The sequence below is a fragment of the Nymphalis io genome, chromosome 21 (assembly GCF_905147045.1).
Source record: "Nymphalis io chromosome 21, ilAglIoxx1.1, whole genome shotgun sequence".
Classification (NCBI taxonomy): domain Eukaryota; kingdom Metazoa; phylum Arthropoda; class Insecta; order Lepidoptera; family Nymphalidae; genus Nymphalis; species Nymphalis io.
The window spans coordinates 1,125,022-1,150,661 of NC_065908.1; the positions used below are offsets into that span (position 1 = coordinate 1,125,022).

The following is a 25,640-nucleotide window of genomic DNA, read 5'->3' on the forward strand; positions in this document are numbered from 1 at the left end:
TTGATTGATATGTTATCTTGTAATGAATTGTTATTTTGTAATGAATTGTTATTTTGTAATTAATTACTGTTTGTTTTCCGAATAAAAGATAAATAAATAGAAAAACTTATCACTAACGCCCTGGATTGACTGATATTGAGTTATACGTCGGTTCTTGTCAGTGACATCTACATTCGACACCCGCGGTTACTTTATATTTCACTTAATCTTGTATGGCTTTTAAAAAGTGGTTGTAAGAGATTAACTGTATTACGTTAATTAAACTTGTTCACTAAACATAGTAGGTTTGGCTGACACACACAAGTAAAATTGGAATAAATTACATCTGATAACAGCTGGCATCTTAAACGAAGACTGTCATTAGTGTTTATTATATTATATATTGATCTCGTGCTCGGCGGTGAAGGAAAACGTCATGAGGAAACCTGTGGAATAAAAATCTGTCGCTTGTGTTCCGACCAACCTTCTCTACAAACGGGGAGTCCTTAGCCCAGCGGTGGGACATTTACAGGCTGTTCCTTTACTTTACTAGGTACTACACATATATAATTAAATAAAAGAAAATTAGTTACATAAAGATAATATAAACCACCGATATCTTTTCGAATATTTTTGGCAACAAAATAACAATAAAACTCATAGGATCTCGGTTATCATCCAATGCAAATAGCACGGTCACGGCGACCTTCGTATGACGTCAAAACGCTTGGCATCAGAGACTTTTGGCTGTTACAGTAGAATGGAGGCAGATATTATACTACTGTCTGACCTTTTGTCTCGCCAGAGCGGCGCCTGAGCGTCTCCGCAGTCCACATTGACAAAGAACTTGTTTATAAGATAATAATATAATCTATGTACGTTCACGTTAATGTTCCTAGTGATTTACGTCTAAGTCGGTCTGTAAATTTTTGAATATATAAACACCAACAAAGATTACTAGATTTAAAATAAACATCATATTTTAAGGTTTAATAAATAATTCGGTATTTTGGACTTTCTAGTTACTATAAGACATATCTGAGTTTTTATGTTTATTTTTGAAAAGCAAAGAGTGCCTGCTTTTCAAAAATAAAAAGACCTTATAAGTAAGTACCAGGGTAAGTGATAACAATCGCCTATAAATAATGGCACTGCAAGAAGTAAAAACTACTCCTTTCTCCACAAATGCGCCATCAACCAACCCCTAGTTATAGAATTAAGCTGGCTCACTTTAAGCCAATAAACACTGCTACAAAGTATTGATATTTGGTAGACAGTATCCCACTTGTCTGCCGTAGAGTTCTGATTTATTTCTTTTATTTGTTTGTAGAGGGTTGTTTTGCGTGTGTGTGGGTCATCATTGGCGTGCACTAATCCTATTTACATGGTACCGGTGTATTTATTTAAGACAGCAAGAATTAAGATTTTGCAGACAGCCTGCCGCCAATCTTCCTTAGTAATGCTTTTATTAGTTTTAATATTTTGATTTGCGGCTTATTCGCAATCGTACCTAAAGCTTTTTATATGTTTTGGGTGGACGTGCAAATAGGTCACCTGATGTTAAATGGTCACCATCGCCCTTAAACATTGGCGATATAAAAAATATGAACCATTCCCCACATCGCCAATATGCCACCAACCTTGGGAACTAAGATTTTATATACCTTGCGCCTGCAGTTACACTGGCTCACTTACTCTCTAAACAATACAAATGCTGTTTAGCGGCCGAATGTCTGATGGTGGTACCTACCCAGGCGGCTTGCACATAGCCCTACCACCAAATAAAAACCGATGTATCCAAGTGAAGTCCGCTTTTGCTCTATTAGAATCCTGAGAGCGGTTTTATACAATAAAACTGTTAATTTAAACTGAAATTGTAACCCTGTGATCGCAAGTAATAGTTTATACACGTCACAATTACAATGTCGAAATTACTGTGTCGAAAATCTGAGCTTAGAGGAACAATCATCGATTTTAAGAACATAGGATTTTTATCTAAGATCGGTAGGCTGTTTTTTATGTTATAGGGGCAAACGGACAGGAGACTAAATGAAATTGTAAGTGCTTATCTGTTTTAGCTTAAAGCTAAGAGAGATTCGCACGTGTACGATGAGGTCTAGGTGATTAGCTCTATCCTCGCCATCAAAACTAATTTTGTCTTAAAGACAACATTCCTCTTTTCTTTATATTAGGATACTGAGTCAAAAATGAAAATTGAATTAATTATCTCTCATAGATGTTCATCAAAAGAAATAAAAAAAACGTTTTCTAAGCCCACACGGAAATTAAATGATATTACTTTTTACGAGGATGAGGAATAAGATTGTAGTTGGTGAACGGGTACTTGGAAGATCTGGGTAAATACCCACTTATCATATATACTACCAGGCTTAAAGGGTTAGTAAGCTGGATTAATTATTGGTACATGGGACATAATATCTTGGTTTCTAAGGTTGGTGGCGCATTGGCGATGAATGCCATGGTTAACATTTCTTACAATTCCAATGTCTATGTGTGTTGGTGATCCTTTACCATCAGGTGGCCCATATGCTTGTTCACCTACTTATATATATAAGAAAAAAAAAAGTTAAATTATTACAGTGACGGTACTCACAAAACAGACCGTATTTATTACTATTTATTTTGAGATTCGAACTATGTTTAACCAAAGCATTCATTGGATTCGAATATATTTAACAAGCTTTCTTCCTTTCCTTGCAATGGTATTTTAAGCCAGTTCCATTCAACCAATTTAACTGAACTTTCTTCGCCACATGCTTTTTCGCCAATGCTGTCTGTTATACTATAGATATGTAGTTCTTCAAACTGTCGCTAAATTAAAACTTTTTTTTAGTATATATTATTTTTTTACCTTTATTTTGCATGCAGCATATTACGAGTATATAGATCATGAAAGAACAGTTTTTATTTACGAATTAAATTATAATTCCATTCGTGTCAGAGTTTAGTCGTCTAAACGACAAAATAACAGTGATTATATAAAATCCATAATGAGAACAGTATGTAGTGAATCTACGTCGTAGCCGTCCGTAGCGCGCTACGAACCCATTACATTGATATAACTCGGGATATAAATAGACAATACATTTGTTTGATGCTATTTTCCCCTTACGCCTGATCGTCTGACAAAATGGCGGGTCTTTGTTTTCCGAACACCTACGTTAATACATTTAGAGTATAATATATAATTTTACTAATCAGAAACATTTTTTTAAGTTTAATAACAAATTGTTATGACATAAATGGAAGTTTTGAACGGGAGACAGTTTTGTCCATACATGCGCGTAGGTGTATTTTGGCGGGTAGGTACCACGCATGCGCCTCCCGCGGCTGTCCGCAGTCCTGCCACCATTCTTTAGTTGCACACAGACCGCCGCGGTGTGCTGGCGTGTACAACTCGCGCACAACTGAAAGACCGAATTGCTAGCAGAAAACTACATTTAAAAAGCTATTTTACTACAAAATCAAGCGTAAAACGTTCGAAAGGTGAATAAAGAAGTATTAAGTGCTAAGTGTCACGAGTCAGCGTGATCAGGGAGGCGTAACACGGTAAACAAATAGGCGCTGTGCTGTAGCGATTTTTGTGAATGAAATTTAAGATGGTGGACGATGCGCGATTGTAGAGGCGGCGTCAATGTCGACATTTATGGTCGTCTGGGGCGATGCTTGATTTTTTGGCGTTGGTTTCTAGCAGTTGGTTGTGGTGTGGTGATGGCGTGGGTGGCGGGAGTGGTGGTGGCATGAGGTGCGCGCGTGTGCGTGCGATCGAAGCGGATGAATGGGATGACGTGGGTAGACGGATAATGTGTGTTTGATAACTGCACGACTGTCTATTCGATAGCTTGCCCCGCTCCTTGTCGACCATTATTTTTAGATCAGATTCAATGTATCGCTACGTCGATATCGCCAGTTGCTTTCGAGGGTAAAAGCTAAATTACTTAGAATTTTAAACTCTAATTCGATTATGAAATATTGCATGATAGTTTAGTTTATTTATTTTTTAATTAAGTACATTTTATTAAGTAATTTTAAATTTTAATTCAACATAACTTAAAGCGTTTGTGGCTTTAAACGTTTTATTAAAAATTCATACTTCGCTACTAACTTGGGACGTTATTTCTGAATCGATAATGCAACCTTGTATACAATAAGGCTTTATCACCATTGTCTCGAAATATTCGCTTATAGGAATGTTATTTGTGCTATCAATCGATTTTGGTATCATTCGAATATTAATAAGTTATTAAATTTTTACATGTAACCCGTTTGCGAATCATTAATCCGTTGTTGATGTTTATATTATTCATATTCGAATAATGGAAGCGATTTCTATCGTATTTATTCTCCTTTATAATATTCAAAATAGTTTCTCATTTAGGGTTTGAATAAACCGGCTGGTTTTGATGATATCTATATGAAAGAAAAAAATATTTTTCTTCAAGTAAAGTATTGAGAATTTTACATAAATTTTATTGACATTCAGAAAGAGTTGATAGATAGAATATACTTGATTTGATTATGAATGTTGTTTTTTTATGTATGTATGTGTATGTGTGTGTTTGTGTGTGTATTTAAGTTTGAACGTCTTTACACTTTGACTCTGATATTATTTTAATTAGCTGATTTATATTTTTATTTTTAGGAACACACGTTGAAATATTCGAAACTATGATATAGTATCCAATCTAAATTCTAAACGAGATCATAATTCGTTAATCTAAAAACAAGTTAGATAATATTTGAATACTGGCCCAAATGAACTCGCCCAAGAATCGAACTTGCATGAGGCTATGACAACAACGACAAACGTTAAAGACGCTGTCTTCAGAATATGATAAAGGTATGTATGTATTCATTTAAGTATGATCGATAGTTATTCAGTTTATATACATACTAGCCATCCGCCCCGACTTCGTCTGGGGTGGTTGATGATGAGTACTATAAACATATAGTTCGTTATTTTAAGTATCATCAACAATTTTCACAACAACAAATAATAAATAAATATAAAATATAGTCAATTTTACTCGCCGATAACATAGCTTTCTATACGTGAAAGAATTTTCGGAATCGGTTAAATATTTTTTTGAGTTTATCCATTACAATATATATTTATATATGGGTTACAAATTCAATTTTGAAATAACCATTATAGTATTTTACAATCTATTATTTAAATGCTAGCGCCAATATAGTACACTTTTATACCGTACGTAGCTTGTCATATTTCAGCCAATTTACACAAAACCATAATGAATTTTACACCTAAGCTCTTCTCATGAATTACTCCGTCTATTGATAAAAAATGTAGTAAACATAACATAACTGAGTTTATGAGTTTTGGGCGACATTGTTTTACAATGTGTAGTGACAGTTACTAAAATAAAAGTATTTAAATAAATAATCGAAGTCGAGATGGCCCAGTGGTAAGAACGCGTGAATCTTAACCGATGAACGTGGGTTCAAACCCGGGCAAGCACCTCTGAATTTTCATGTGCTTAATATCTGTTATAATTCATCTCGTGCTTTTCGGTGAAGGAAAACATCGTGAGGAAACCTGCATGTGTCTAATTTCATCGAAATTCTGCCACATGTGTATTCCACCAACCCGCATTGGAGCAGCGTGGTGGAATAAGCTCCAAAAAAACCTTCTCCTCAAAAAAGGGAGAGGAGGCCTTAGCCCAGCAGTGGGACATTAACAGGCTGTTACTGTAAATAAATAATCGTAAATATTTTTACAGATTCTGTTATAAATGTTATTCTATTGCATTCGTATTTTTTAAATTAAAATGAAGTTAATATTAGACTTAAAAATATAAAATTCTTAAAATTATAGTTATTCTTAGTTATGATAACCGAATATCGTAAATTGAAACTGGGAAATATTTTATGTTATTAAATAATATTAATTTAATATTATAATTACTCCAATTTTTATCGTTCTAGGAAATATTTTAAAGTTAAAAAAATACCTAAGTTCTAAAATACATTATTATTCATACATAAATATGTTCATTAATAAAGTAAAGTTAAAAGTAAGGAGTAATCACGCTCATCCATTGTGGATTGGATATCTGTTGGATACACATATAAAAATATATTAATGACATGAAATTCAGCTCCTTGCCCGCGTTGAACCCGCAATACGGTTATAATTCACGTATTCTAGACACTGAGTCATCTCCGCTTTAGTAAAGCAACGGAATCTCCCTTACAATGCGTCTCTTAACCAATGTGACACGAAAGAGTAACCCTATAAGTTTACCGGACAACGATAATTACTAATACGTTGTTGTTTTAAGTTTTAATCACTTTTGTTTTCTCTACCTGAATCAACGAATTCAATGAAGAATGACAAGCAGTTTTACGAATGCGGAAAACTGTTTATATAGTTGATTGATTTATTTAAAGTAAAGTAAAAGCAAGTAGATAATCCATTACTGGGCTAAGCCCCGTTTTGAGGAGAATGTTTAGATCTTATTCCACAACGCTTTTCCAATGCGGATTTATGGATACGTAGGTGGTTTTCATCCGACTCGAAACGTGTTCCTCATGTTTTTCCCAAACGCCGAGCACGAGATAAATTATGAATACAAAGTAAACAAATGATAATAGTACCATTCGTAATCTTCATTAAGATCCCACTCACACACGTGTGAATTCGTGAATTGTAACTTATAACTGATGTTAGATTCATAACATAAATTCATATTCATAGCAAAGTTTTCAACCCCCTTAAATTCCTCGTCTGGGTAGGTACCACCCACTCATAAGATATTCTACCGCAAAACAGCTACTTGATATTATTATGTTCCGGTTTGAAGGGTGAGTGAACCAGTGTAATTACAGGCACAAGGGACATAACATCTTACTTCCCAAGGTTGGTGGCGCATTGGTGATGTAAGCGATGGTTAACATTTCTTACAGTGCCAATGTCTATGGGCGTTGGACCACTTACTATCTGGTGGCCCATATGTTCGTCCGCCTTCCTATTCTATAAAAAAAATCTATTTACGTCGATTAAAAAACGGTTGTATATCAAAACGGCTCGCATTTTATCCATTAATTGCGGCACACGCGTCATTCATAGACACTTATAACGTCAATTGCACTATTCACAGCGTATGACGTTAGACGAATTGACGATGTGTTCGTGTTATACCAATAATCATTATTTATTTTTTTACTTTAAAAAAGGAATGTCTTATTTCCTATATTTATATCTGAACTGGACTAATTTAATAAAGTCGAAGGCCCTCAAATTCGAATTGAAGGCCCTCGAATTTAATAACCACTAACTTGAAATAGACAGTATTTTGTTCTAATATAAAATATATTCTCTATCTTCTCTTAATTAAATTAAAGTATCCTCCACACCGATTTTGGTCACGACGGCCAATCTCAAGAGAGATTAGCCAACTGCGCAGGAGATATTATAGTGCACAAGTGTGTGCGCAAACACAGGTGCACTCTCTATTCCCCTACCTTCATAATCCGATGAGACGGCAATCCGACACGACCGGAAAGAGTTCAGGCGCAGGACCAACGGCTGTACACTCATCCAACTTCTAGACTCAGGGTTGCTAATGAGAATTTTCTGATAGAAAACCCAATATTTTTTTTTATTGGCCCGACCTGGGAATTGAACCCAGGGCCTCCGGGTCTGCGGCCTTACATCAAGCCACTAGACCAACGAGGCAGTCAATTATATTATAATTGTATACATATAATAATTATTTATTTTTACTCGCATCAAATTTAAAGTATGATTGTACGAGTTTAATTTTATCAGAAATAATACGACGAATTAGATTAATGATAAACGTCAGTTTAAGCAAAGTTTTCAGTTTAACTTATTAATATCATAAATGTTTTGCTTAGCAGAGATATAATATAACTTATTGCTTGATCCTTAAGTAAAGTCAAAAATCAATGACTAAGCTCACTACCGTTATCTAACTTAACTAATATTATTAATGCAACTGTGAGTTTGTTTATTTATCTGTTTGTTACGATTTCACTTCTAAACTACTTAAGCAATCATTATGAATTTTTGCATTGACGTTCTCCTTGGTACAGTAACACGTGCACGCCGCCCATCACACGAAGCGAAACGCGAAAACGGAAACAAATACTTTATGAATAAAAAAGTTAATTCAAAAATGTAGATACAGCGTGTCCTATCAAATTGCTATGCTACGAAATTGCTACGCGCATGATTTTACAATCATAACAGCTACGTTAGTTTGGGCATGATGACAACACGCGCTTACTATGAATAGATTATTATAGCATCATATTTTGATATGTTTTATTATAAAGACCTTACTGTTAGACGGCTGAGTGAAGTTAGTCATAGATTCAATTACAATATTGATACTATTTGTTTAAAGCATAAAAGCGCTTTTAAAGCGACAGCAAAAAAACATGTTCTAATAAGCTTTTTTGATATGTATATGTATGATATGTAAGATATAGACTATTATAGTCATGGCAAATGTCTACAAAGTATTGACAATAGTTATTTCACAAGAATTAAGTTTTCAAAAGCATAAAGTTCAGTTGGTGTTGGGTCGTTAAATTTTAATTTATTTATCAAAGATATTAATCAAAGATATTGTTGCATCTACATAAATTCATTTTCTATTGATGTATTTTATAAACGAAAGCGAAATTTCGACGTCATCAACGAACCTTGTATATGAGAAAAAATATATATATGAAAATTGTAATATCCTAAAAAACTGCATCATGCAATTTATTTTATATATATTGGCCCAACAGTGGGATATTTACTTTTAGAAGTTATATCAATTGCAATTTTATATTAGTTTTTATATTTTTTTACAGTAATAATATAAAATTAATTAATGTATATATGGTTAGTAGTTTTTTTTTAATCTTATCTCTGCCAAAATGATGTGAGGCAGGCACTTGTCGACGTATACTCTGGGAGAGATGCCAAATCCGCGAACAAGTGAATGGCTCACTTTGCATTTGGCATACACTTTGATAAATTGTTATTTTTCCGAATCCTACCATTATCTTAAAAATTATATTTATTGTTCCTTCGGAAATTCATACCAGTATCTAAAAACACTTAGACTTAACTTATATTATAAAATAGGTAGGCGGACGGGCAAAAGGCCACTTAATTGTAAGTGGTCACCGCATAGCATCGGCGCTATTATTTACCGTTTCTTACATAGACAATAACCAACCTTGGGAACAGATAATATATACCTTATGCTTGTAATTACACTGGCTCACTTTTTAACCGCAACACAACAAGATATAAAATATAAGTTCATTTGCTCGTGTGTTTTCTCGCTACAAATAAAAACAATTCATACTACAAACAAACAAACACTATATAACATGAAAAGGGTCGTTATCTCTAATTTCTGATCGAACAATGTACTGCGGTAGTGTACTAAGTCGAAAATAAGTGTTTCTATTCTTAGACTCTATTATTATATGGTACTCGTATAATTCATTTTAGTTTTGAGAATCAATTCATTCGCTATATTGTATAAAATAGACTATTTAACTTCATTTCATCGTTTGATTTAATCGATTTTTCTATATGATATCGAAAATTGTGATTAATTAAAAAATATCACAACGAAAAAAATCCCACTGATTTTCTCTTGCCATTATTATTTTACTTTAAATAGGTAGGCGGAATGGCAAGACAAATGGGTAATGAAAACCACTGCCCACAGACATTGGCACTGTAAGATATCATAAATATTAACCATGACGTAAATAGTTATGCCCCATGAGCCCACTACAAGCATAACCCTTAGTTAGAATGCTGTGTCGGACTTACCTATCGGACTATGAGAATGAAGAAATTACGTTATTACTGTAACACAGATGATTGCAGATCGTAGCAGACTGTGATATTTGTCTACGTAAGTTTTATGTGAACACAGGCTATGTGTAATCAGCGCAGAATTTAAGCATCTTAATGTAGTTGGTACAGCACAGATGATTATAGATCGTAGCAGACTGTCTAGATGTGATAGTTATAGTAATAAGAAACATTTTTTATAGAATAGGAAGGCGGACGAGCTTATGGGCCACCTGATGGTAAGTGGTCACCATAACCATCGTTTACATCACAAATGCGCCACCAACCTTGGGAACTAAGATGTTATGTCCCTTGTGCCTGTAGTTACACTGACTCACTCACCCTTCAAACCGGAACATAACAACACCAAGTACTGCTGTTTTGTGGTAGAATATCTGATAAGTGGGTGATACCTACCTACACGAGCTTGCACAACGCTCTACCACCAGTAAAATTACTGGTGGTAGAGCTTAACTATTATTTTTTGTTTACTTTATCTGATTATTATTTATAGAGTATACACACATGCACATCACAGCAGTATCAGCTCGATCATATTTCGTATATATAAACTAAACACAGTTGAATTTATATATCCTGCCTGAAAATCAAAGAATACTTACAACATATGATACTAGTTTGTATTTTTTTGTCCATATACGGTTAAAGGTATCCATTTGTATCGTACAAAGCTTAACCGTCCTTGGCACACTCCTGCAGTTACTCATTGTGCGACAGGCGACATCGCGGGCTCGCCACATTCCTACCGGCTGTAACTCTGCCCAATAACCTTAATGCTCAAATTGATCGATTCCATAATAAGCCGAGATAGTCCATTAGAGCACCATGTATAATAAATAACCGTTGAAATATTGAGAATCAATAACCATTGAGTTTTTATATGTTTAACTTGTGTTAATAATCGTGCTTCGATGAAGATTGTTGCATGTGTAAAAATACCCCAGTAAAACAATCCTTCACAATTACTTTTAACATTTTATTTTCTTTCTCAGGTAACTTGTAATAGAATTTAATACCAATTAATATTTTACAATTTTATTACAATTTTCATTGGAATTCCTGCAATCACCCTAACAACCATCGAGCGAGTCAATTTTACCGTGTTTTGTTTTTTTTATCGCTTAAAAATTTCCAACCAGTGTTAATTTAGTTAAAAATACTACCATTATTTTCGAAAAGTCTCAAAATAATTATTAAAAATCAGTAAAACCGTACACACTTATACTCGTAATGAAATAGCTGCTTGAATTAAGAAACAAAACTTTGTCAAAGTCGGAAGACATTAATGAGCTATTAGCTTACTTTCTTTCAGACACAATAGTTAATCAATAACCACGAGTCAAATGTGACTCACTGGACGGAAAAGTTGTTAATATACTATTAGTAATCCTAATCAGACTTATTTCTTAACATAATCATTGCTTTCTGAGATTTCTGTCGTGTATAAGAAGAGCTCATATTCTTGTTATCGATGACTTCTCTATTTGAAATAAAAGCCTTAGGAAAGTCGAATATATTAATAATTTTTTCCTACATTTATATATTTCTATAATTATTTATTTCTCGGCAGTTCGATATACTTGCATAAAATATGCAAAGATGTGAAAAAGAAAATATGCATTCTCTTCCAGTCAACGATAAGTTGAGCATTAAGTAACACAGTAATTATAAAAAAATTAAATATAATGGCTAGAGTTACTAGTATCTGCCCGCAGCCTCGCCCACGTGTTAGGGGGCAGGCAGATGCTAGGTACCCTATATCCTTTTCTGACAACAACGTGACAAAGTGTATGTAAAATTTCATGATGATGACTACCTCTCCATTTGAGAAGAAGGTTTAGGACTAATACCACCACGCTGCTCTAATGAGGATTGGTGGAGACACGTGACAGACTTTCATCCAACTGGTTTCCTCACGATGTTTTCCTTCAGCGCAGAACACAGAATAAAAGGCAAATTAAGTTTATGACGATTAAGTGTTGCTTGCTTGAATCAACAGTCTTCGGTTAAGATGCAGTTATTTTAACCACTGGGCCATTATGGCCGTCAACAAAAACACAGTGACGTTACAAAACCAATTATTATTAAGGAGTATCGAACGATGGCCATATATTTTTTGCTTCCATTGTAATCACAGCGCGGCGTGGCGTGACGTCATCGACAAATGTTCAATGAAATCGCCGTTGCTTCTTATTGAAACCAGATGGCGAATAAAATGCTGATTTAATGTCCCTTCAAATTGGAGCTCGTATAGAGTAAACTACGTCACTTAATTTCCTCCAATCACAGTTATTTAAATCTGATTGGCGTTTTATTTAAATGAATGTTAATACGTTTATTTTGATAACAGTCTCGGTAGTCTTCGTTCGAATTGAATAACTCTTTTAAAAATTATTAGTTTATACAAGATACGCCCACGAACCCTTATCCAGTATAAAAAAGTAGAGTGCACAAAATATGGTTTGTATATATTGTTATTTAGTGGTAGAGCTTTGTAAAATTCGTAGGCAGGCTGGCAAATGGGCCACCTGATAGTAAATGGCAACAGTCACAGCTTTGTTATTTCTTGGATGATAGTCTTTACTAGCGGTAGGGCTATGTGCAAGCTCGTTTGGGTAGGTACCACCCACTCATCAGATATTCTACCGCAAAACAGCAGTACTTGGTATTGTTGTATTCCAGTTTGAAGAGTGAGTGAGCCAGTGTAATTACAGGTACAAGGGACATAACATCTTAGTTCCCAAGGATTTTGGCGCATTGGCGATGTAAGCGATGGTTAATTTCTTTTAATGCCAATATCTATGGGCGGTGGTGACCAATTACCATAAGTTACCCATTTCCTCGTCCAAATATTCTACCTACCTATTCTGTAAAAAAAAGGAAAATATTTTGATGAGTGTTTGGTATGTACCCAGAGGGGTTTGCACTAAGCCATACCATACCATCAAGTAAAAAGTCATTAATTATATTTTTCAGATTACATTTGACCAAACAACTGACAAGTTATTTCAATATGTAATTAATGTATGTAATAAATGTGTAAAATGAATACTTTAGAACAACATTTAACAATAATCAATTCCTTGTAATATATCAAGTGCATATAAATCTTTAAGTAATTACTATTGGGCGCTTGGCCAAGCAGTTGGCGACAGGTTCACCGCAAATTCGTTTCTTATGTCTGAACTTACTCGGAACAGAAAATGTTACTTTAGAAACTGTTTCCTCATATTGAAATGGAACTACAACTTACGATTAAAGTTAGTCGATACATTTTTTGGCTAGAAAATTCAACGAAATACATACACATACATAAACTAAAGATGTTTTATCTGTGCTTAAATACAATGCAGAAATATTTTAAATCGTCTAAAGAGATCTTCACCGACATTGACTGAAGTTGTTTTACTTTCATGCCTTTGAACATTTCTTAAAATAACTCAAATGGAAAATCACAAAAACCACTATTATACGAAAAATGTATTCATTCGACACTTTTTGGCGCTTCACTCGTCTCTTCTGACGTTTCCATCAGAACAGCGGAGCAAATAAACTACGTAAATGACTAAATGTTACCTCACGTCGTTCTGCAAATGAATATTTGGATACGGAAGATATATGTAAGGCTTTAAAGTAAAATAAATGGTAATATTTAGATATATGTCACTTTCAAATCAATTATTTGACATTATTCACACACGGCCATCTGATCCCAAACTAAGCAGAGCTTGTACGATGGAAACCAAACAATCGATATACTACATATACTACTTTTTTTGTAAATACATACTTATATAGATAAACACCCAGACTCAGGACAAACATGCTCACAAATGTCTGTCCTGGATGATAATCGAATCCACAACCTTCAGCGTGAAAGGCAAGTATCTACCAACCACGCCAACCGGCTCGTCGAATTTCAAATTACTTTATTCATTGATGAAAAATTCTAAGATTTTGACTTCACTACATATTATTAGCTCTTATTAGTACCTTCGCCGCGTCTGTCTGTCTAAACGCGATAAACTCAAAAACTACCTAACAGATTTGCGAACGGGTTTCGCCCATGGATAGAATGATTCATGAGAAAGATTTCAGTATAATCCAATAAGGTGGCTAAATTGGCTTAAATATGATGATGATTGTTGAATGAGTCGGAAAAAATCATGGCGACTGGGATCTTTACTGGCGTGCGCCACATAAACCAATAGAGTTTTATGTATTACGATATAAACCTTTATTCTACCCGTGCGAAGAAGGGCCGGGTAGTTCGTTATTTTTAATTTTCTTTGTTTGATTTAATTATAATCCAAAAATATATAAAAGTAACTTTAACTAACGGATAAAAGATGTGATTGCGTAGTGTTTGCTATTACTGTGATACGATTTATAATTGATTTGAGCAAAAGATTAAAAAGTCGTTGATTTCCATACAGGCCACATATATTTAATTGTATATAGACTACTTATTTCATTCGAGAGAAAGACTAACTACCGATTTTCCTTCCGATTCTTCAAGTCAACATTCCGAACCGGGTAACTTTACACTCAATTTAATCCTGTCATATGAAGATTCAAAAATGTTTATAAGAGCCTTCTTTAATGAAGGGTATATTAATTTTGATTTAATGTATGGATAAATAGCTTTTGCACGCGACTTCGTCGGCGTGTTATGTTTAATAAAAATACCTATGTCCGTCTGTTGGGTTCAAACATGCTTCAATACCAAATTTCATCAATGTTGGTTTAGTAGTTTAGCGGCGAAAGCGTAACAAACAGACGGAGTTACTTTCGAATTTATAATATGGTAGGTATATAATATTGTAGGTATAGCCGAGATGGCCTAGTGATAAGAACGCGTGAATCTTAACCGATGATCGTGGGTTCAAACCTGGGCAAGCACCACTGAATTTTCATGTGCTTAATTTGTGTTTATAATTCATCTCGTGCTTAACGGTGAAGGAAAACATCGTGAGGAAACCTGCATGTGTCTAATTTCGTTGAAATTCTGCCACATGTGTATTCTACCAACCCGCATTGGAGCAGCGTGGTGGAATAAGCTCCAAACCTTCTCCTCAAAAGGGAGAGGAGGCCTTAGCCCAGCAGTGGGACATTAACAGGCTGTTACTGTAGGTATATATAATTATTGATTTTGAATTTGAGCTTTTAATTAAACATAAATTAGACCTACACACAATTATGTCTAAATAAATGAATACGGATTTCATTTAATAAATCATAATAAGAATATTTCATTTTGAAATTAATGTGTGGTAGCGCATTGCGCACACCGTATGATTTGGTACCGACCACTTATGACACATCTACCGCCAAACAGCTTAGTGTTGTGTGTGTGAGTGAATGTAACAATAGATACAAGAGACATAACATTTTAGTTTACAAGGGTGGCGTATGGACTATGTATTGCTTGGTTAACATTTCTTACGGTGCCATTCGACAAATGGTGGTGCCCACTTACTAGTCTGCCTACCTAATTCAAAATAGTAAAAAATATTTGAATTATGAACAGACACGACAACAGCTGTGGAGAAGCTATGAACAAGCATTCTCCTGCGTGTTTCAAAGGTCCTTGCTCTAGGCATGGTGTGCGCATAATACACCTCTTGCAATTCCATGACGTACTTAAACAAGAAGGCTAAGGATATAAGTTTTTTTATATAGAAAGATATTAGATAGAGAATGTTAACCATCGCTTACATCACCAATGTGCCACTAATCTTAGGAACTAAGATGTTATGTTCCTTGTGCCTGTAATTACACTGGTTCACTCACCCTTCAAACCGGAACACAACAGTACCAAGTACTGCTGTTTTTGTTTGGTTTTGTTAACATTTCTTACAATGCTAATGTCTATGGGCGTTGGTGACCACTTACAATTAGATGGCCTAAAGGCTCGTCCGCCTTCATATTGTATTAAAAAAAAAGTATTACATTACAGTCATAGACTGACTGGCACAATAAATATCATAACAAGTACTCACTTTATTTCTGCACTTTATTCAAATATTTACTAGTAATATGGAAATCTTATACTGTTGGCAAATATAGGAAGAGAACAAAAGAATCAAAGTCCAGATGGAGTGTATTCTGAAATCTCGTTGAAGAACAAAAGTGTTCATCAAGTGGCTATCAAGTGTTCATCTCTACTTTGTTTCTAAACTTCATTCATTCGATATTACTATACTAAGAAACGATGATACTCATAAGCGATGCTTTGATTTGACATTCGAAAGAAAGGAACACATTGCTTAACTAATCAACCCTTAATTAAATATAAACATCGTATGTCTTTTAATAAATTAAATTATATTTAAAAATATGCATTAATATTTAAATTAAAATAATTATGTAATATAAAGAATTGAGCATGTAAAACCCTTGACTGTTGTCCTATCTCCCATATTGAGGAGACGGCGTTGAGCTAATTCTACCACGCAGTTCTAAAGCGGGTTTGAAAATATACAAGTCAGAATAATTGCGATTGTACCAGGGTTTTGTGCAGTCCTGTCGATGGGGGAGCTACCATCCATTCATCAATTAATCTACTAACGAACAACAATAGAAATAAAATGACATTATCTGCGTTACAAACTTTTCACTAAAATGTTGCTATGTAAATTTGATTGTTCGAGACTTTTCATTCTTATCCCAAAGAAGTTTTCACTATAAGAAATATTCCGTTGTTAAGATCCGGCAGTACAACAGCATTACAACACGTATGTATATAAATAGGCATACTAAAATTCACTGTCTTATAAAGTAGTTTTCATCCCAACAACAAAGTGCATAGCATACGTTCTAACAGGGCGAAGCAAAGCTTTTTAAGAGACATAAAATTTCTGTGCACAAAGTTTGCGTAATAACCCTTTGATGAGAACCACCGACGCGGCTTTTACGGAATTACTGAAAAGATTCACGAAGTATGCCTATACCAAGTGTACCCACATACATACATGTCTTATTTCTCTCTATACAGTGCTCTTTCAAGTAGTTAATCATAGAAAGTTCTTTTTAATAACTAATACAGATTGTATAGCATTATTGAGGTTTAAATGTTAAAAAATATTTAAATTGTAACGATCGCCTGTCTTTTATTTAAAAAACGAACGTTAGATATTTTTTTTGCTCATAGAGAATAAACAAATCGTACGGATTTTTGAAGAGAAAATTATTTTTGGTTAAAAAAGTCAAATATATATATTCGCATATTAGTGCATCGTTTCTACATACGTGTAATGTTTTCTGATGTTTCTGTTAATCTGATGATGATGTCCTCTTACGTTATTTCAGCCACGGGATAAAGTTAAAGTCAAAAATCTTTATTCAATATAGAAGCGTAACACTTACTTATTGATTGTCATAAATCTACCACCGGTTCGGAAATAAACACCTCAGACCTGAACCGGCGAAAGAAACTCAGCGGGTTTTTTTTATATATCTCATCCTAGCCACTAGTTTCTAGATACTAGCTAATTTACTTGTATTTCTGCACATATTTGTCCACGTTAACTCTTTCTTATAATCATACTGGACGGCAATTCTGAGAAATCGGAAAGAGTTCAAGTGCTAAACCAACGGCTTAACGTGCTTTCTGAGACACGGGATTGTACATACCAATGATACATTTCGTGACGGAAAACTCAACATTTTTAATTGCCTTGATCCCAGATCCTTGGGATCTGCGATCTTAAAATGCTGCAGGAATAGATCAATGAGGCAGTCGAGAGTTCCATGAACTAACTGAGGACGTTGCGAAGTTGTCACCTTTCTAACACGCTTTTATTAGCTCCGCCTGCAACATTGTGAGATAATTTAATAACTCACTCTCACATAATTCCAATTCTAGTGACAATTGTAAACGTTATATACTCTTACGCAACTGATAATACTATATAATATGGTAACATTTACTTGGCATCTTACACCTTATTGGCAGCTTATGAAATATTGTACCTCAAAACAGCAATACTTGGTACTTTTATGTTCTGGTTAACTTAACTAGCCAACTTTAACTTAACTTAACTTGGTTAGCCAGTATAACTACATACAATGGTCAATATTTATTTTCTTTTTCTATCTTATAGCGCCAAGGTCTATTGGCGGTAGTGCCCACTTACCATCAGGTGACCCATTGACCCGTCTTGCTAAATATTTCGTTGCTATATATAATAATAATCAGAAATCCGATTTTTATTTATTTAATCTATATTTATATATTGATTTTCGTTATTTGTGAATTCTGTCAAACTATGGAAATTAGTATTTAGCAATTCTGACGCGAGCGAAGCCACGGCTAAAACGATAGTAAATTAATATGTAAGCACTTACAATAATTATCCAACATTTTTAAGGAGGTGTATAAAATATGTATCAGTAAGTAAACAGTAACAGTAACAGCCTGTAAATGTCCCACTGCTGGGCTAAGGCCTCCTCTCCCTTTTTTTGAGGAGAAGGTTTGGAGCTTATTCCACCACGCTGCTCCAGTGCGGGTTGGTAGAATACACATGTGGCAGAATTTCGATGAAATTAGACACATGCAGGTTTCCTCACGATGTTTTCCTTCACCGAAAAGCACGAGATGAATTATAAACAGAAATTAAGCACATGTAAATTCAGAGGTGCTCGCCCGGGTTTGAACCCACGTTCATCGGTTAAGATTCACGCGTTCTTACCACTGGGCCATCTCGACTTTTGAAATATGTATCATACGAAATGTACTGTCCAAATGATTTGCACAAAAAATAAATGATTCTGGGTAAATTTCTACAAACGATGAGTCGATCATACCCCAAAAAACTAGCAAGAACCTCAGTAGTTCCACTTTTTCAATCCACGTTTAATAAGAGATAATTATTATATATATGTATTCGGCTTTTATTTCGAATACCTAATTAATGTTCCTTAATGAAACTCGGCCACGAAAAGTAAGTGATTCGTGACTGAAGATGGCGAGACGTGAAAATATTAAATGCCGTCAGAAATGAATTTTATATAGTTATTTTCCTTTATACGTCTTCTTCGTAGGTTATTTTGTCGATTGCAAAATATCAAATTGTCGGTTATGTAACGGCTGAGTAAGTGACAACGAATGCTAATCTTGTAAATATTTAAATGGATACAGTGACGACCGACTATAGGTGAACTATGTAATACAATTTTCCGATTCGATCGGTATATACTTCTAGGATTCTTGCCACTTTTCTGATACCGTGGTCATAATTCGAACAATACCATAAATACTGTTTAGCTTAAAAATTAAAAAAATACGACAACCCTAAATGAACTTATAGCAAATGTCACTCATGATATAAGGATTCTAACGATATCCAACAATCAAATCAAAAATACATCACAGACAATTAAAATTTATGGTGGGATTAAGGAACCCACATACGTGCATACATACATGACAAATATTTAATTTGATAACAATTTAATGATGTTATAAATTTATATGGAAATTGAAAACAAAAAAATTTGAATGATATTACGTGAATTCATAACTCAACGATACATACTGCGGAAAGTTTAAATTATGTAAAAGACGTAGCTCATAAACAACAATAACTAGCAAACAAAATCGACCTAAATACGGTAAGGTACGAGCAGAAGTTGTTCCTGGGCTTGTTCCAAGCTTGGCTGAAACGCCAAGTGATTTACACTAGAAACTGTTAAATGACAACGATGCGAAAAAACTTGGCATTCAGTGTGAGAAAGGCTTGTAAATTAATGACCTCTTGGCGCAGCGCTTGGTTTGAGCTTCATGCGTTGGATTATGATAATATTAAATAATAAAAGCTGTAGCTAATTGTAATAAATTTACATACATAATTGTGTTGTAAAAATAAACTTATCTTTTGTTTTTTCGGGAACTTGGCATGATTTTTTTTGCATATACTATTTTTCGCAGCATTTGTATGTATTGAAAAATATTTTGGTCCGCTCAATAGTTTAACGCATTTGCAATAATAATAAAAACCTCAAAACGTTTTAAAGACTTAATGTAACTAGAAATGCGTGCAATCAAATTTCTTTGGCAAAAAGCATGACAGCATTCAAAAGATATAATCAATTTAATTTCCCTCCTTTTATAAAAAAATATTTCGTTTCATACATTTTATAAATGTAATATAAATCTTAAAGATATAATAACGTCAAATGAGAATAAAAACGACTAGAATTCCATATCCAAAATGTAGATAACGGCCAATGAGGTCACCGCATTGCGCGTAACGCCATTGGATGCATCACACAGTTCGTTCACCCCGAATCTGCCACTGCAAGAGGCGGAGCTTAACTGTTATCTTGTTTGCTTGGCCAGTTAATTCTTAAACGTTTTTCGACTGTGATACCTTTGTTTAGGAAGCTATAGGGAGACGAGACTACAACCGAAGCGATCAATAGCAGCGGTTCTACGATTTCAGGTTTTGGAACTGAAAACTTATTGAATATAAATATTTTTTTAAATTAAAAAGTAATTGATTGATGATTATCTCCGAGACGTAATAAAGGATAACGACAAGATTTTTTTGTAATTAGGAATGGGTATTACGACAACCCAGATAACAGAATTTTGACTTTTAGATAGTAAGTTAATTTTACATACCTAATTTTCGTAATATTTATAAAATTATAAAACATAATTAATAAATTAAACATTTTATCGTTAGTCATTCTTAAGCATCGATTCGCGATGCAATAATTAATCAATCATTCACTCTGTGCAAACCCATCTTGGTAGGCATGTCCTAGGTTGAGGTATGAAAAATATATCCAGCTTTTGTTTGAAAAAAAAACCTCATTAGCATTGCACAGCTTGGAAATCTTTCCGATTGTGTGGGATCACCTACTCAGTCTAAGAGGAATAAAGAATGCACCTACCTTTGGGCATACACGTGCACATTATAATATATACTACAGAGTGGGTAGTAGATTTACTTTGTGGTAGAGCTTTAGACAAGCCCATCTGGGTGGTTGTCACCCTCTATAAGCACCCATCAAACTGGAATAAAAAATAAAATAAAAAAAAATACAACAAAACTTAGTTTTGTGGGTGTATTTTTGATGGTTGAATGACCAAGTGTAACTACACACACAAAGGACATAACATCTTAGTTCCCAAGGTTGGTGGCTCATTGGCAATATAAGGAATGGTTAATATTTATATAATAAATAAGCCAAACCCGTTAAGTATGCCCATCGAAGAAAAAGCTCTGTTTGCAGATCATCAACGAAATGAATGCAAATATAGCAATAAAAATTGTGTATATATGTATCTCTACACAACTGCTATCAAGCTTATGTAGATGCTGTAGATGACAGACGAGATCACTTCAAAAGCCCTCTGCCCTTGTTTGCTGAGAACTAACAATGGAAGAGTCTGGAAACATAGTAAATTTGAAATTCAAACTTTTTTTTAAAACTTATAATAGAAAATATTCAAACTTTTATATTAACAAATTCATGTACCAGGTTAAAATATTTATGATATTTATAATCCATTCGATGCCAGCTGATTTATTTTTTTTTGTAATATAACACGTTATCACTAAATCACCTTATGTGCTTCTTAAAATATAAATATATATTCAAGTCTCAATTACAAGTACATTTTAATCAATTTTTTTACGGAACGAAAATAGACTTAGTGCCGGTTAAAAATGCAGATTCTACCGAAAACTGTCAAGAAGCGCAGTTTTATAGTAAGTATATAATTACCATTAATCGGGAGTCAGAACTTTTTCTCACTTCTGTCTCCATTAATGTCAGACTAACATATCAACAACACTTCGTTAATTATATATATAAATGTTATGTCATCAACGACAAACACCCTTATGGATAATATTTGTCATCATTGAAGGTTTAATCCTCGTGTTGGTTAATTGGACGTTTTACTCTAGACTTTCTTAAAGTTCATCTTACATTACAACTTAAGCAACTCGCATTTTAAATCCATAACAAAAAAGTACAATTTTTATACTCGTTCTGGTAGATTAGATTTTATTTATTTTGGATTTGCCGTCTTTATTATGAGAGTTTTGGGCAGAGAGTACTGAAGATTGGCCGCAGTAGCTAAAATCCGCAAGAAGGTCATTATCATATGTATATAAAGGAAAATCGTTTATATCAGAAGCAATCATTGTATGTATTCATGATATGGAATATTGGTGTATGGTTTGCAAGGGAAGGTTCTTAAATGCTTAACAAAACAATAACATTATTTAAAATCTACAAACAATCTATATATCATAGACCAATATTTAAAATTTTTCAATACCTGAAAAATCTTGATCGATTAAGCAATTGATTTTCATGATAAATTTTTCTTTACGTTTTAGAAGAAAATAGTGAGATTAATGCCCAAATACAGCTAGCCAAGAAACCATATAATCATATATAATTTAAAAAAAAACATAGAATTGCAAGTAAAATGATATCCGAGATTCGTCTAAAAATCGACAATATGCATTTCAATGTTATTTCTTTATTTATTTGTTGAAACTATGTAGACATTTTTATAATATACAAAATTAAAATAAAATTTTATAAAATATATCTACTTATTACAGCTGCGCTCGTTGTCATCCTATGGACTTATCTAAACCGCAAAACAACGGGAGTTGATCAGAAACTAGACGCTCTACCGAAAATGGCCGAAATTTCAGTTTGAATGTATTTATATTATTTAGTACGAAATTGAGTATTCAATATTGTGTCCAAAATATTACAAGCATTTGTATATCATATCAAAATAAGATTCGGAAAGTAATTTCTAGAATCAAAATAATAATTAATTGATTTGAGCAAACTGAATCATTGACAAAAAAGTCATTTCTTTCGACGAGCCATTTGGCGTGGTTGGTTGATGTTTGCCTTTCACGCCGAAGGTTGTGGGTGCGATTCCCACCCAGGACAGATATTTGTGTGCACGAACATGTCTGTTTGTCCTGAGTCTGGGTGTAATTATTTATATAAGTATGTATTTACAAAAGAAAAATAGTAAAAATAGTAAATATCAGTTGTCTGGTTTCCATAGTTCAAGCTCTGTAAAAGCTTAATTTGGGATCAGATGGCCGTGTGTTAAAAATGTCCCAGGATATTGTTATTATTATTACATCATCCATGATCCACGAAATGTTCGAAAGGATTAAAGCTTATTCAGTCATGGAAAATAAAATCTATTGCTCCGGAATTAATTACATTTCGTGTTAGTCTACGGTCTATTGGTCACAAAGTGGCTTTGAAAACCGTCTTGGGAACATTTCTTGTTGACACTGTTTCACCTGCGAAAGACTTTACTGGTTCGTCCCTGTGGATGCGTGATGTTATAATATACTTAATCTATAAGTCACTTTACTTTATAAATAAGACATCCTAAGATTAACGTGTGTAAACGGACTCTTCACCTTTATATATTACCAGTATCCGCCAACGGTTTCGTCAGCGGTTTGGATGCCCTAGGCATCTAGAAGATTTCTGACCCCATCAAGACTAAAGTCTAAAATACTTTCCGACCTCAGTCGTCCCCACCACCTACACGGTGCCTTCAAATCAAGAGTGAATAGGCATCTTCTAGACAATCGCACTCTAACTTAGACTGTTTCATCACTTACCTCACACCTGGATTGTGATAACTGTCACGTGGTAGCCTTTAATTATATTACAAAAATTAAAGTACCAATACTCAAGAACCTGTATGTTGGTGGTAAGCCAACACTGGTTGGCAGGTAGGCATTAGCCAGATGGCCGTCAAAGTCTGCCAAATCTTTTATTTGATACCGTTTCACTAATAGCTTTGCAAAATATAACTGCACTGGAGAAATAAATGGAACAAAGCCTAGCCAATGCCGCTTAAACGTACATAGGCCAATATTATTTTCAAATAATCTAAATATTATGTTAATCTTGTTTTCTCAAATATTAAAAATGAATTGTATTTTTTTTTTTTTTGTGAAAAATAAATTCTTAAACCGTAATAATTAAATAATTTGCAAATCAGCAAACGTTAGCCTTGCACGTGTTTATTAAAAAAAGTTCTAGAATATCCATGCACGTGTAGAGTGGAGACCACACTTAGGCAAACATAGTGTAGGACGCCGTGTGGCAAGGTGGGTCGAAATTTTTGCAGCGCTTTTAAATTAGCCAAAGCCATTATTATCATAACTGATGATATTTGCATGTTCTAAAATATTTTTTATTAAAAAAGAAAATTAAGTAAATAACATTTTATAGATAAAACAATAAAAAACAAATTGAGTTCCTTTCAGCTTGCAGCGCTAATTAACCGAAACAAAACATAGTCACGAAGTCGCACGGATATGTATTAAAAATATTCAAATAATTATAAGGCGCGTATTCATTAAGAATACTATGAGAACTAACGGTGCACCGGCATTTTCCATTCATACACAATACTTGAGTGATGGAAAATGTTCTACGTTAATTAAACGGACAGTTATTTTAAAATATAACCGATTGCATATACACTATGGCCACGGGATACCGCAGCGCCATTTTTCATAATTATAACTTTTTGATTTAACTTGAAATCGAAAAGATAATATATATAAATAATAATTAACTGCATACGTAATATGTCTTTTTCTTAAATTTAGAAGGCGGTTTTTTTGTGCTAATTTCAAAACTTAAAATACGCTACTGAATATCAATAAAATAACATACATTGGTTATTAAGTAACGAGAATTCGTTCTGTTCCATGCGGGATAAATAATAATTAAATTTATGTTACCTATGTAATTAATCTTCGGTCAAGATTTCAAACCCAGGCAAGCACCACTGAAATTTCACGTGCTTAATCTGTGCTTTGTGCACATGAAAATGCAGTGGTGCTTGCCCGGGTTTGACCCACGATCATCGGGTAAAATTCACGCGTCCTTACCACTGGGCTATCTCGGTTTCTAACTTGATTAAATATCTGTCACATGTGTACCAAATCGCATTGAAGCAAAGTGATGGAGGAAGCTTCAAATCTTCTCCTCAAAAGTAGAAGAGGCCTTAGCCCAGCAGTGGGACACTCACAGACAGTTACTTATTTACTTCTTATAAACTAGCAATGCTGCTTTTATAAAAAACAATTAACACTAGTACCGCGTGATAATTTTTTATTACTATTATTAAGTCGACCTTTCTTTTCATTTCCATTCATAAATAAATTTAATTGTAAATAGCGAATGATACAATGTACATTCTTCATTGTATTGATATTACAAATGTTAAAATTTTTAAAAAAATTGGTGGTAGGGCTTTGTGCCCGTCTGGGTAGATCCACCCAACCACTCACTCATCACATATTGCAACGCCAAACAGCAATACTTGGTATTGTTGTGTGCCGGTGGAAGGGCCAGTCAGCCAGTGTAACTATAAGCAAAAGAGACATAATCTTAATCTCCAAGATTCCTCATGCATTTAAGGTGTAGTGATTAGTATATTCTACAGTGGCAATGTCTATGGTGGTGATAACTGAACATCGCTTGAACTTCCATCTATTTTATATAAAAAAAAACACAATTAAAAAAAACTTTTCCGAACCGTTAATGACATAGAAACCTTTAAGAAAAACCTACTTTTTCCTTCAAGGCAACACACTTGCAAGCCCTTCGGTGTTGCAGATGTCCATGGGGGGTAGCACTTATAGTACTATAGTGTACAATATTAATAAACCAAATTCGTTTAAAAAGAACTCAAAAATCTTAAACAGCATATTTTTTATAATAATTT

General features: G+C 34.0%; 1 protein-coding gene across 1 annotated transcript in view; it reads left to right on the forward strand.

The window, feature by feature from the left end:
* Positions 1-4,813: 4,813 nt before the first annotated feature.
* The window catches only part of LOC126776735 (uncharacterized), a 39,012-nt gene continuing 18,185 nt past the window's right edge, over positions 4,814-25,640 (forward strand). The window contains exon 1 of the mRNA XM_050499446.1: positions 4,814-4,840. The gene's annotated coding sequence lies outside the window, so the exon portion shown is untranslated. The remainder of the gene's footprint in view (positions 4,841-25,640) is intronic.